Below are 14,141 nucleotides of genomic sequence, written 5' to 3'. Positions count from 1 at the left end.
GGAGTGTAGAGGAGCTAAAATCCAAACCTTCCGCATTGCCATCCTATCGAGAGTGTTTGAGTGGTTACCAGGTAACCCCCCCCCCCCCCTCCGCCCGCTGTGTCATCACCGCGGAGCCTCCACGCTGCCTCTGATTGGCTGAGCTTAGACCTCGGGTTTAGCTGATTGGTTATTGTTTCCAAACTAAAATCACCATGAATTGTTGATTAACTTTGTGATGCGTTTGATTTCTCACAATGCTGCATGGTGGATCTCTCAAATGCCTATTAAAGCCTCTCTGTTTTAAATTTGGCATTTATCATATTATTGAAAATTATACAATATTATACATTTTTATTTGGTATTTTTTTAATGGTGGTGGAAATAAATACGTACAAATGAATGATATCTCATGAAGTATATATCCACAAGTAAGCAAGAAATAAGAGCATCAACACTACACTCCCTCTCTTAACCCACCCTCCATCTTTTCTATAGTTAGATAGATAGATAGATAGATAGATAGATAGATAGATAGATAGATAGATAGATAGATAGATAGATAGATAGATAGATAGATAGATACTTTATTTATCCCCTAGAGGAAATTCATGAACATAAGATACTTAGGTGCAATTTTGAATATTTACTTGGGTACTTCCATATTATGTTATTTTACAATGTTACATCACTAGATTTCAGTTCAGATTTAAATATCTATTCTAGTTTTTACACTATTTCATTTACCTGACAGTGACTGGGGTCATTCATTAGTAATGATAATAAAAAAAAATGTTACATATAATAATATAAAAATGATATGTCCATTCTGCTGCATAATGAGTACTTTTAATTGTGATTTTTAAGTACATTTTCCTTATGGCTTTACATTTACAAAGTTTTCTTTATCCTTCTATCACCATGCAAAGATGATAGAGATAATAGAGATATAAAGATACTACGTACAGTGTCTCAGTCTCACTAATGATTATTTTATTGTCAGGAAGGTGTCAGTGAACAGTTGGAACCTGACCAAAGGAGGTTAGTCTATGTGTCTAGGTGACTCACCGAGCTGTCGTCACAGTAGGCATTGAACAAAGCTAAGCTGCTCATACCTGTGCTGTGAGCTAAGGGATCCCTCACAGGTCACCTTTACATGGAAAACCATACACACAAACACACAGTCCAAACCGTCTCTTTTTGTGAGCCTGATGAAAACTTTGCTTTATTTCTCACACACAGTGCAGGGGTGTGTGACTTTTAAAATGCTTTGCAGTCTTGATTGACTTTGATGTGTTCAGTCAGAATCAGTGAAAACAGATGGCCGAGGAGAGGGCTAACGGTGAGGCCTGTCAATCCAGGGAGTCCTCTAAGAAAACAAAGTGAAGACCTGGCTCTGGGAGAGGAGGAAACCCCTGAGCTTCTCAAGAGGCTGCTGCATTCTTGAGATTAGGGCAAGAAAAACGCAGACCACTGCTGTTAATGCCCCAGACAAAGGCGTGGAACAATTTATTAGTTAAGAATTCAAGCTCAGAGCTCAATCAAAGGCCTGTCGTCCACAATGCCAGACTTGGGGCTTTGGTTTGTTGTTTTAAGTAAATAATCATGCTTAAAAGATATGGCAAAGATGGGGCTCAAGTCCCCCATAAAGCCTGCATTCTTCCAACTGTCATCAGAATGGATTTCAGTGTGCGCTTTTATTTTCAACAGGGACACTGTTTGTCTTTTTCTTTATGAATACCATTTTAAAGAGCTTTTTATTTAACTTTCTTCCCCCTGGACCTCTTTACCTGATCTGTGGTATTTTTGAAAAGACAACTCACCTTGACATGCAAAGAGCTGATGACTTAAGCAACAGGTAAGAAAAAAGAAAAAAAAAAAACTTTGCTGAGGAACTGCATTGCAAATTTGCACCAACAATAGGTTGAAAAGGAAAATTCTTCAGTACTCATGCACATGCTGTAGTAATACTGAGACAGAGCTACCAGGACTTTACTTGTGGAAAGTATCATGTGAAACAAACATGACACTAATCAATACTTGTGTAAATAAAGCATCTAGATGTAAGTAAATGTGCAACACTTTCATGATACTGAGTCAGTTCATACTCATAAAACAGGTCTGTGTCCATACATCATACACAGTGATATATTGCTTTGTTGTCAAATGAGTAATTGCCGTGTGATATAGATGAGAGAGGGCAGCCCATAATGGTTAATTAACAATTATGTCAGCCAGTGAGATGACCAGGAGACCAATCACTTTGATAGGAGACAGTGGAGGGGGACAGAAATCAAATTATTTTATGACCTGACCCATAATGCTTCCCTAACATGACTTTAATCACTCCATGGTGGATAGGAGTCCCCCATGGCTATCTGGGAGTGAAACATTCAGGAGTGGAGGACAGCAAGTCTTTACTATTTGCTGTTATCTCCTGCGTCATTGCTGAGTAAGTAAGCTATAAAAGAACACAGCCATCATTACAGCCGTTTGGTTGCTTTTCAGAGAGATGGAGATCCTAATGATTAGACATGTCCTTTGTAAATGAAATACAGATCACCCCAGGCTTTTGGTTTTACTTCATTTACTAAGTGCTACATTACCTCATACTTTGGACCTAACAATGGATTTCCTATAAATCTCCGGGTATTTGAAATGATGAAGGGGCTCACATATCACGAAATGTGCCAGTGCTTATTAGCACTTGAGAAGTTATTGATCGGGCATTTTGATTAATGTCCACTGGGGGCTACGGTGGCATTCAGAGGCCCGTGGTGGCCCTACTGTGCAACTGGCTGGGACTTCTCCCTCTCAATTACCTCCAGTTTGTGCTGACTGCCAGCCTGAGCTCTGGCGAGACGACAGCCACTGCAGTGTCCCGATGCCAGGAATAAAACAAACTCACCGTCTATTTCCCAATTCCTCTCCATATGTCAGACATATTGAAAACAAGTGGATGGCTATGAAGGGTTTACTGTGGTGCATGGGTCAGCACCCACATGAAGGAAAACTGTTTTGCAATTAGCAGTTTACAACAATAATGTCGGCAGTTTTACCATAAAAATAAAAATCATAATAATTTTTTAAACAATGACAAAAGCAAGCTTCCCATTTCCTGCCAGCAACCCTCCATTTTAATGTCTGGAAAGCCAGACCATCACTGACAAATTTTATCACCTGTACCTAGCTAGCTAATAATGCTAAAGTTAGCTCCATGACTTGGTTGAAAACATGTCTTCATTGACGTGTTACTACATTACTTCCAGCTGGCTCATTTTAAAATGGGGGCCCTGTAAAATATGTCTCTTACACACACTTGCTATATACCTGATATCATGCTAAAATACTGCTAATGTCCAAGGAAAAAAGCCATTGTAAGTAAGAAACAGCTTTGGTCTTGTATTACAGTGTAGTGCTAGTTAATCTTAGTATGAGGAAAAATGTGATTTCAAACTCGTGTTTCATTCTAACATAAACCTGTTTGGCTCTTAGCTTAAATACTTTGACAAGCAAGAAATTAATCCTTTATTGTTCATAATGTGGCAAAGCTATCTGGGAGAATGAGTTTGGCTGCGGTTTCTGGAACGTAAACTTCCCTAAATCCAAAGGAGCATGACAGAGAAACTAGTGTTAGGCCTATTCATAGACTCTGATATAGTAGCATCCAGGACCAGCTTTCACACAGTGGGTAAGTACTGTACTACAGAGTGGATACCTGCTATTAGGAAAAAGGCTTTTTCTATGTAACCTGAAACCCCATTAAAATGTAGATAGCAAATGATCTGCTGAGTTAGGTTACAGTAAGATAGTTAGCCACGGGAAGTAATTAATACAAACTACCCAAAAATCATCTTTAAGGCTTTATTTTGGATTTTTCTTGTGAAATATCAAGTCCCTCAGGTCTCTAGAAATTATTCAAATGTAAGAATCGAAAAAGGAAACAATCATTCTTTGAGTGAACTGCTCACATGTTCACAACTAGTAGATATACAACCTGTTATAAGGGTCCACAAGTAGACATGGGTATATAATAAGGGATCACAGGAAAAAAAAGGATAGGAATGACTACAATGATCCATCACAAAACAAGAGAATTTCAGTTTAGGCTACTTTTGGCTTAGCTGAACATGCAGTGATGAGCTCAATGTAATGTCACTGCAGTGGGAACCAATAATTTCTGGCATGGTTGTGCGGCCATCTTTCTCCGTAATGGACAATAATTGAGCAGAATCCATCACTATAGCTGGAAATAGACCTCCATAATGGCCATAAATTGTGCCCTGTGAAGGCATGAGCACTGAAAATCCTGCCGCCCCCGCTGTGTCTGAGAGGCATGGCAACTTCTACACATTCCCTTTCATCCTTACATTTTGACTCCATGCTGATTACATACAATGCACATCCAGTCGAGTCAAATCATACCTTTTAGTACAGAGTGCAGTCAATTGACCTTTATAGGGTGTTAAAGGCACAATGTATGGCGGTATTTCTGATAAATAAAAGATGCTTGAAAACTTGACATCAAATTTGTCTGATGTAATTTCCAGATCCTTCATTGCTGCAGTATTCAAACACCTTTTTTTTTATTATTTTTCTAAGATCAACACATTAAAAAGTTTCATCCTTGGACTGGAAACACAGAGTAGTGTTTGTCAAAGCTGTATATATTTACAGACATATTCCATCAACTTTCTCAAAGAGGAGCTACTGTAAACACAATTAACTTATTTCATTTTTTAAAAGGAGCACCTGAATTAAATAAGAAGGCCTGTCGGAGACTTCCTTCCAAACTCCGCCATAAATCAGCAGCAGCAGCTATTTCATCTGATTGAACGAGTGCACAGCCTCAAGTTTGCCTGTGCTGTGGGGAATGTGTTTGTGGTGAGTCTCATAAATGCCAAGTTCTTTGGGCAATAAGAATAAATATCACAACCACTCTCTAGAATTACCACATAATTGGGGACTTTCCGCGTCTGCACAGGACTCTGCTGTCTCCTCCTCCCACCTTACATGTAGTACAACGGATGAGTCCATATTTAGGTTACAAGGGGTGGGAAGAGCCATATTTAGCATGTCAACAAACACAATTTAAGACAAGCAACTTTGAAGGGTCCATATTGTTTGTATTTACATTTTATATTTTTTAGTTTTCACATACTGAAGATTATTTTTCAGGATCATGTTAAAGCGTATGCCTAACATCTGTGTCTCAAACTATATAGTAACTCTACAGTAACTGGATTGTCATGATGCACACTAAATCTAAGTACGATGGACAGCTTAATTATGCTCACATCTGGAAAAATTAAAACTTGTGGGAAACAGTGTAAAAACTCTGAGGGAATATCTCAGAATAAATAAATAAAGAATCAAATCTTTGAAATCAAATGTTGCTTTCATATATACAGTACACGAGAGACATGCTGTATATAAATATGAAGCAACATGTTTTTTGTCTCACATGAAAATAGATTAACACTAAGTGCATGATAGATAAGAAGATAAAATCCTCTGTCACAGTATTTGTCCTTTTATATTGCAACATTGATATGTTTTATTATCTGTGTTATTTAATGTTTTGCCATGATAAATAAATAAATGCCATAAGCACATTGATTTGCAACATTGCTCACAATGGTATAATACGTACATCCAGATATGTTAAATGGATAAATGCCACACTATTAGTCTCATTGTATATATCATCATAACTCCAACCCCTGATAAACACAGTATTCAAGTTCTCACACATATATGCATTTACATTCATGTCCATACTTTCTGTATATCCTCACATGTTCTTACATGTACACATGCATGCATTTATACCTACATCTAAACATACAGTACGCAATAAAGTATGTATTTAGGATATTCGAAGTGGGATCGAACTCCTGCTTAAGTGGGACCTCTTAGCACATAGTACATACTGTACAGTGTTTGTATATAGTATGAAGTTGAGATAGGCAGTGTGTGCGTGTGAATAGTGTAATTCAAGACCAAAATCAGAAAAGGGTTGCAATGTGTTTGCTTGAACTTTTAACCATTTATCCACTGAACATCTTGAACAATACTGTTTATCGTTAACTCAAACAGAAAGATGTGTTGTTTGTCATTCCCCTGTCTTTATATCTCAATATGTAGCTCTCCTCTTTCCATTGGCTAATAAAGACATAAAACAGGCAAAAATGCACTCGTATATAATTGACAACATTGCTTAATACATATACGGTGCATTGCTACTGTACTATACACCATCCCCAACTTCATTCGGTATTAAACTGTCAAACATTTGCTCTAGTAAAACAACCCCAAACAGTATGACCGTCAAAAGCAAAGCCAATGATTTAAAAAAAACATCAAGTCTCTGCCGTCTAGATGACACATGTTGCTTCACCATTCAGAGGGGCAAGTCATTCACCATCGCTCACATACTTCAAAGCGTGTTGAGATACTGCCAAACAAGCGCAGTCTCTTGGTTTCTTGTTGTAATTTTAGTGCGTGATGAAAGGCAAAGTAGCAACACTTATTTACATGTTACTCAATGTGCCAGAGGTGCAGCCGCAGATGTTTTTGTTTCCATTATCCGTCTCATCAAATCCATTCCTCCGATCATCTGATGAATGTTTATTTATGAATCTCAGCTCTAACGGCATAGTTTGAAAAAGAGGATCAAATAACACTATACTAATGACATAAACCCCCACACCTAAAATAACCAACCATCTATTTACTTATTATCAAGATTTCCTTCCCGTAATGAGAAGTAAACACTGCTGTTACAGTAAATATGAGGGTTTTCCCTGTGGCACAGAATGAATTTGTAATTTGTAAACCTGACGTTGTTGATGTGATGTTTGACTGTCACCACTTAATTGCATTTCCCATGGTGCATTCAGCTCAGTACAGAAGACTTTGAGAGACAGCACGCAAACTGGCGGGGGATGGGAAAGTTGGATATAGGAAAAACTAAGATAGGACACAGTGGAACAAATGTAGACAAGGGAAACAATAACAAAATCTTAGAGATGTATCTGGAAAGTGTCATTCTGCATCTATAATGTATATTCATATAGTGTTCTTCCGATATAAAGTCTTCTCTCTGTGACACAATCAGTTATTCCACATCAATGTCAGAGAAATACTGCCGTCAATTTACATAAGCTCCTCCAGGCGGGACTGATTCAGAAAATTTCCCCTGACCCGTGCTCATCATGTTAAGTGCAATGCCAGGTAACATTTCTGCATGAGCTGCATCGATTCACTCACATGTGAGGGGACACAACCAGGGGATCCAGTGGGAGAAGTGACAGGCTACTGGCTGTTTGCCTGCTCAGTCTCTACTGCCAAAGTAAACAGGTGAGCTTCTCATCTTTTCACACCTCTGCCTGCTCCTGGCAGAATCAAATGGAACAGAATCAAGAAGACGCACATCAGACGGTATGGACAATAGCTTGGCCTACTTACAGGTAGCAAAGGTGTTTTGATTGCCTATATTACCTTATCATAATGATATGTGATTTTGCTTGGTATAAAGGAAAATAACCCCTAAGACTGGGTGAAGGTACATTTGAGAATCTATCTTGTTGGAAGAGAGCCGTCATGGAAGATCAAGGTTAGAGTTAGAAATGCGCAACGCTGCCTTGTTTACATTCCTACATGATGTCCCACTCAACATATCTCATCTGACACCACAAATCAATTTCAGGAGATGAAGTGGGAAGGAGCTCAAGAAATTCAAACATTTCTCTGATGTATATTCCAATTCGCTTGACCTTTTGATAGGGTCAATAGCGCTGCGTCAGTCACAACGATACGGTTCGGTGTTTATTTTCCCCCCAACATTTGTCACATACCTGTGCTGAAAAACAGGCCGCCGCAGCTGCCTGCTGGGAACCCAAGATGTCATACAAGCAGCACAATACCTGGCCATCAGAAACTGACAACCTTTGAACTGTCACTCCTCCAAACGACTGAGGCTAAACAAGACGTGTCAGGCTAAACAAGCTGGCGTGTAAGCAGACATTTCAGGTCATGCAACATGGGAACCACAGGCAAATTCTTTATTAAGAAGCTCTCTGACCATACACAGATTTACACACACTCATCTACTGTACATGCACACACACATGCTCACACACACAAACACACACACACTCCACAGTGTACACTCACACTTTACCCATGCAGCAGTGACTTCAAAAGGAACAAGGAGATAAAACAAAATGAATTGCAGACACATCAAGCCTCCCATGCCCTTTAAAGCTTAATTATACCTGTTGGGGTGATGAGAGACACATCACAGAACCTAGTGATTAATAAACAAACGGCGCATCCCATAAAGCGTCTGACAAGTCCCTGCTCATCGCCCCTCACACTCACAGTCTGGGCTCAGGTGGAGTGCACATATCAAAGTGTATCAAACAGGAATGAAGTTAGTCCAACCTTGGCCAAAGCTTAACCCCCCCACCCCCGTCCTCCCTGTCCTTGTCTCCTGGTCGTCTTCTTCCTCCACCTGCCCGTCTGAAGGCCGATGAGAGCATCATCCAGACACGTGCTTTAGAGCACCAGTCTCAGTCTGAGCTTTCATCTTTCAATGCCAGGCCCAGATCACTCGACTGGGGCTTTGTACCCGCCGACGGGGTAAGTGTCGCGTTTGCCGGGGTTTTGTAAACAGACACACCTTTTGTGAAAGATGATGTGAATGAGATGAAGTTACTAACTACTGGAGCTGTGTGGCTGTTGCTGAAGGAAGGGGTTGACCCGAGGCTGAGGGCATATTATATTGCCCCGTCTTGAGAGGGGTATGTGTCGAGTGAGATTCTAAGTTCCAGCAAGCACAGTGAGCGCTTACAAGAAGCAGGTAACACCAGCGATAAGACTTCCACCAGTGAAGGGTAGAGCTATAGAGGTGTGGGTTGATATAGCATATTTAGTCACATTATTATGAGAAGGCAAATCTGAGTGCTAATTAGCTCTATGATTTACTCAGAGTTATCATCTGGGCCCTCTGGCTTCATTACAGTTGTGGAAAATGTCATTCTAAATGCCATTATGGGATATTTCATTCAAGCTAAATTAAAAGCACATCCCTGAAAACAATGTAGCTCTTAGAATCCATCCAGTGCTTGATGTATACCAGATCTGCTCTGATGCACAGGTGTGTACGAGTACACATTTGATCTGTAAACAACGATGAATGCAGTAAATAGCTGGGTGCACAATAATAATGTCTGCTTTTGGACATTTAAATGTAAATTTCAGTCTGATATTAATGAACAGTTACCTAAACCCAGACAGAATGAGGCCATTACCTAACTGTTTGTTGTTTTGTCAGACTTTTCAGTCACCCTCTCCACTCACTGTGTTATTATGCAGTTAGCCATGCATGCCTCTTGCTTTAAGCTGCTTTGGCCAAACAAATGTGATTTAGCCTAATCATTTCACTCAAACAAGTTGGTATTGTTTAGGGTGTTTTTCCACTTGCCATTTTGCTTAATTTGCTTCAAAGCCTGTTGATGTACGCCTCCTTAGCGTAGACGTGCTCAGAAACTTCAGCCTTATAACAGGAAACTGCACGCTAACGTTACACCTCAATGCTCGAGATGTCACATGAAAACAGCACAAATACATCCTGACTGATATGTTGACTTTTCTTTTCTTTAAAGCTGCAATTACCAATATTTTGATATTGCCTATGGGTCAAATGACTTCATGTGGTATGAAAGGTGCAGCTCATAGGCTACCTGCCCAGCACCGAGATAGACAGTTGGCTAGCCTGCAATGTTAGGGAATGAATGCTAATGCTGCCCTGTGTCTGTTGGATATAAAAATAGGTCACTGTTACCCTGTTGTTCCCTTGCCCCCAAGTTACGCAGTCATTGTAAATAAGTTGGACTTTAGATAGAGAATAGAATATATGCTAAATTAAATAAAATTTGTCATTGAAACAATAGACAATAAACATACTTTCAATAATCAATTTTATAATCTAAAAAATAAACTGTATAATCCTTTTACAGTTCCATAAACATACTTTAGGCTATTAGGTGTCACATGACAGCTACTGTCATAACTACTGGCTATTAGGAGAGTCTCTGTGTTGCACTGCAGAGGACTGGTGATAGACTTGGACCAAATGAAAGGGCTGACACAGACACTAGAAGTGCGGTATAGTATAAATGATCATGCCTTACCATCGATTTAACTAATGATGAGTGCTCCGAGTGCAACAATAGTAATTTTGTCATAAAGCTGTCAGCAGTTAATCAATCTGTTAAGGGTTTTCTTCCTTCAATGTAAGATTTATTAAACGTTCATGCAGGCTTGTCCAGGCATGATCAGATCTGTCTACACAAAGCAAGTCTAAATGTTTCAAAAGAACTCTGATGTTTCTATTTGTCACAAGCTCTGTTATTTCATATTAGCCTCTTACTGAATGGCATAAAATTAAGGTGACATAATTCTGTTGTTTTTGTTGTTTTTTTTTCACCACAGGAAACATCATGAGTTGACAAGACAATTTATGTTTCTTCTCTCACCTGTGTGATGACTTTTTTGTATCTGGGGTGTGAATATTTTGTCTGAGCTCCTCAGGCTGTGTCTCGTGTAGCCAAGACTTGCACGGTAGATGCCTACAGGACTTTCAAGGCCTGCTGGTACATCTGCCAACAATAGGAATTTCCCCAGTTTACACAACTTGAACACAAAGTGAGGTTATCTCTAAAGATTTAGCCTCATTGTTTCTTTTTTGGAAAGGTTCATGCCACTGAAGAGTTTGACTGATGTTACTTCAGAATCTATTAAGTAAGCCGACTTAATCTTCAGTGATTAATGTAATGAGCATTGCTCACAGGGCTGTTTTATAATTACATACTCTTTCATATTAGAAATTATATTGTGCACTTGTGGCATGGCTCATATAAACCTCAATTTAGTAATAACTGAACACTAAAACATTATTTTTTTTTTTAAATTTACTTATCATGTTTCCTTTGACAGGAGCAATGTATTCTACTTGCATTGCTGCCTCACATAATGCATTCACAGGAAAATCACCTCTTTACTATAAATCCCGTCTTTACAAATGAGAAAATAGCAGGTTCTAGGCCTTGTCTGTAAGCAATGTTGCACTCAAAAACAAGATGCAAATCTGTGGATGTCATCCAACAATCAAACACTAATTTTTATAAAACGCAAAATATTTTTCTTTAAAGAAATAGTTACATTTTGGAAATAAACATTTTCTTTCTGAGAGTTTGATTAAAAGTTTGAAACCAATCTCATGTCTGTGATGCGGAGAATATGAAGCAGCCGGTTAGCATAATTTAGCATAACAGGGAAACAGGGAGATAGAGCTAGCTTAGCTCTGTGTGAAGTAAATCAACTTACAGCGCCTCTAAAACTAACTAATTAACACGCTACATCTTGTATGTTAAATCTGTTCAAAGCCCAGGGTGTAACTACAATGTGTTGGCTAGCTGTGTCTCTGTTTCCATTCTTTATGCTAGGCTAAGCTAGCTGCAGACCGTCTTTCACTTTATATTAACCAGACAGATATGACAGACAATTCAAAATGTCAAATTATTTCCTGAAACTTTTGTATGCAACTTAATAGATACAAGATGAACTTGTTAAGTATTGTACATATAATTTTTCTAATTTTTTTAAGATTCTTTACTCACGATTAGACACTCACCTGACACGCTAATGATCCAAGCCTCCCATTACATGAGGTGAACGTAATAAAATCCCACTTAAAAGTAGATTTTAATTTTAGCTAATATTTATAATGATGTATGAAATTATTGTTTTTGCTGTCAGTGCTTGCTCCTGGTGCTCTTACTTACCACTTTGAAGTAAAATATTAAAGTGCTGTTTAATGTGGTCATGGGCTGTTCATATATTGCCTTCCGACTGTAGTGAGCTCTTCTTAAATACATAGCCAGGGCTGTAATTTTTACAAGTTAAGGCAAAATGCACTCTAAATACAGTATCATAGTTTCAAATGGCTGGGATAACCATCTCATTTTGTATATATCACCATTTGATATTCTGTGAGCCATCCTTTCTATCATTGAGTGGCACGGTGTTATTAAAACGTATAATCATAGATTTTGTGAATGAAACGATTCACTGTCGAGTCCAAAATGGCAGGTATGAAGCACTTACTTAGAGCATTTTAGAACCGGCAAGCCTCCAGGTGTGAATGTGTCATTTTAAAAGCATGAAATCTTCGCTCTCTGAGTTGAAATATGAACACAGGTTAACTTTGATATGGTGCAAAACAGAAACAAACTGATAAACAAACTGATTTGAAGCTAATGGGAAGCCTGCTCTCTAATTGCAGCCGCCACATTATATTTTGCAGTGTTAATCCCATTTTGATGGGGATATTTGTAATTACACTTTACACTTTTGGAAACAGCACATAGCAAAAGTGCAGACAGGTACACACACGTCCTATTTCTTGGCGTTTACTTTCTGATGTTTTATCTTTATTTTTATCTCTGTCATGTGTTTCTATAGATAACTTTGTGTCAAATCTGTTCTTTAAAGTGGTCTATAAATACATGTCTTTTGACATGATTTGGCTAAAAATAACCTTTTACAGAGGACAAATTCAAGGCTTTCATGTATTTCTAGCCTGCTTCTGCTAAAAAATATTGTGAGATCTGCAGCATCTATGCTGAAAGCAGTGAATATCTAAAGTAAAGGCCCTCTTGAGTCGAAGCCTTTTTGTCTGCAGGTCTACTCTACTAGATGATGAATAGGAAGGGGAACACTGCTGGTAGCTGGGCTCAGACCACCACAAGTTCCCCTCTGTGTCTCCTCCACCAATATGAAGCGCTGTGGTGTTATGAGAACAGGATAGCTCTTGAGACGCTCGCCTTTCACTCCTGAGATGGTGCGTAAACAGAGCAGGGGCCGACAGATGGGCCTCAGCAAACTGGTCCCGTTGACCTTTCAACCCCACTGTCCAGCACTCCCCTCTTCTCTATAAGAAAATGCAGTGGAATTCCAAGGAGATTATCATCCTTTTTGTCCTTTGGTTTGCTACCCATTGCGAGCGGTGAATATACAGAATACACCAGGAAACGCAGCTCACATTCCCAGGATCCTTGCAAGAACACTGTGTTCTGCTAATGTACTCAGATATATAATAGTTAAAAACATAAATAGAAAATTATGCAATCTAATGTATGGTTAAGTGCTTCAGGTATGACTCCAATCTGAAAATGTACATTTTGGTTCTAGCTGATTTGGTGGTTTGAAATGATGTTTCACAGATACCCAACGTGTCTTTCAAAAGTCTGTCCAAACCAATGGTGTGACATCACCTCCTCTGTAATATCACTACACAGCACAGCTTCGTTTTGCTGCACATTCAGCTCACTACTGTATTGCTACTGTTTACCTGTTCACATCATATGTATGGAGAGAGCTGTAATGAGAGAGTCGTCTGTCTGAGTGAGGGATTTGAACTTGTACGGAGAGACAGAAGAAAGAAGAGACTAGCAATTTGGAAAATTATCACTTGTGATTGCCTGAAGCTATACTTTTGTATATTCTTGTTCTTATTTTCAGCCTATTTCCTGGTATAAGCAGGACCTGCCCAAGCTTTTAGTGAGTTGGGATCTACTCTAAGGAGGCAGTTTCATTCATAATTTCCTGTGCATAATCATTATCTGGCTTTATTTTACAGTGGCACACTCTACACACTCACTATAGATTTTAGTTATCAGTCTAAAGATATAGTTGTGCTCAGCATTTGTTATGCAGTCACATGGCCCCGAATTAGCAAGCACTGCATACTATTCTTGTTTTTATATTATTTTCCTCAACTTACAAGTGCTTGTTCGCTAACACAATGGTCCTCACTTTATTTCCATCCATAAGTAACACGATGACACAATGACTATTTTGGTCATTAGACTTTCTGTAATAAAACATCTAAAAGCAAAGGTCTTATCAGGTGGGTGGACCCTGGGACAAAATCTTATCAGATGGGGGTCCGTGGTCTAATTTGTCGGTTTAGCGGTCCTTAAACTGAAAAAGTTAAAGCTCCACTGTGCTAATAAACTGCATCTCAATAAAACATCATGCTACTATATGCTATATTGTAATTTTCAGGGGGTGAAGATGAAAACTCAAAATGG

At 38.9% G+C, this 14,141-nt stretch overlaps 1 protein-coding gene across 1 annotated transcript in view; it reads right to left on the bottom strand.

Moving 5' to 3' along the window:
- Window positions 1-14,141, bottom strand: part of rnf32 (ring finger protein 32) — a 60,448-nt gene that overhangs the window by 8,559 nt on the left and 37,748 nt on the right. The gene's annotated exons all lie outside the window — the stretch shown is intronic.

This window comes from Seriola dumerili, unplaced genomic scaffold (genome assembly GCF_002260705.1).
Source record: "Seriola dumerili isolate Sdu_G_001 unplaced genomic scaffold, Sdu_1.0 BDQW01001124.1, whole genome shotgun sequence".
NCBI lineage: Eukaryota > Metazoa > Chordata > Actinopteri > Carangiformes > Carangidae > Seriola > Seriola dumerili.
Note: the sequence above shows the minus strand (reverse complement) of the source record. Positions and strands in the feature narration are given on the sequence as shown.